This window comes from Arachis duranensis, chromosome 6 (genome assembly GCF_000817695.3).
Source record: "Arachis duranensis cultivar V14167 chromosome 6, aradu.V14167.gnm2.J7QH, whole genome shotgun sequence".
In the NCBI taxonomy this organism is placed as follows: Eukaryota; Viridiplantae; Streptophyta; class Magnoliopsida; order Fabales; family Fabaceae; genus Arachis; species Arachis duranensis.
The window spans coordinates 67770037-67770601 of record NC_029777.3 but is presented as its reverse complement, the minus strand read 5'-3'; the positions used below and the strand labels follow the sequence as shown (position 1 = coordinate 67770601).

At 41.1% G+C, this 565-nt stretch overlaps 1 non-coding gene across 1 annotated transcript; it reads right to left on the bottom strand.

Annotated features, from left to right (window-relative positions):
- Positions 1 to 192: 192 nt before the first annotated feature.
- LOC127740428 (small nucleolar RNA R71) lies at positions 193 to 300 on the bottom strand. Its single transcript, XR_008001104.1, has one exon. It is a non-coding gene; the product is annotated as a small nucleolar RNA R71 (small nucleolar RNA).
- Between the last annotated feature and the right edge of the window lie 265 nt (positions 301 to 565).

Here is a 565-nt window from a genome sequence, read left to right as displayed (position 1 = left end):
TTCTTGCAAATCTGTGACACTGTCAAGACCAATGGGGTTGACCCTGAGGTCTACAGACTTATGCTATTCCCTTTTGCTGTAAGAGACAGAGCTAGAACATGGTTGGATTCACAACCTAAAGAAATCCTGGACTCTTGGGAAAAGCTAGTCAATGCCTTCTTGGCAAAGTTCTTTCCACCTCAAAAATTGAGTAAGCTTAGAGTGGAAGTCCAAAACTTCAGACAGAAGGAAGGAGAATCCCTCTATGAAGCTTGGGAAAGATACAAACAATTAATCAGAAAATGTCCCTCTGACATGCTTTCTGAATGGAGCATCATAGGAATTTTCTATGATGGTCTCTCTGAACTGTCCAAGATGTCCTTGGATAGCTCTACTGGAGGCTCTCTTCATCTGAAGAAGACGCCTACAGAAGCACAAGAGCTAATTGAAATGGTTGCAAATAACCAATTCATGTACACTTCTGAAAGAAATCCTGTGAAGAAAGTTTCATAACTGAAACAAGGTCCTCCATTAGAAACTTGGAGGCACAAGTGGGTCAGCTAAATAAGAAAATTACTGAACTCCC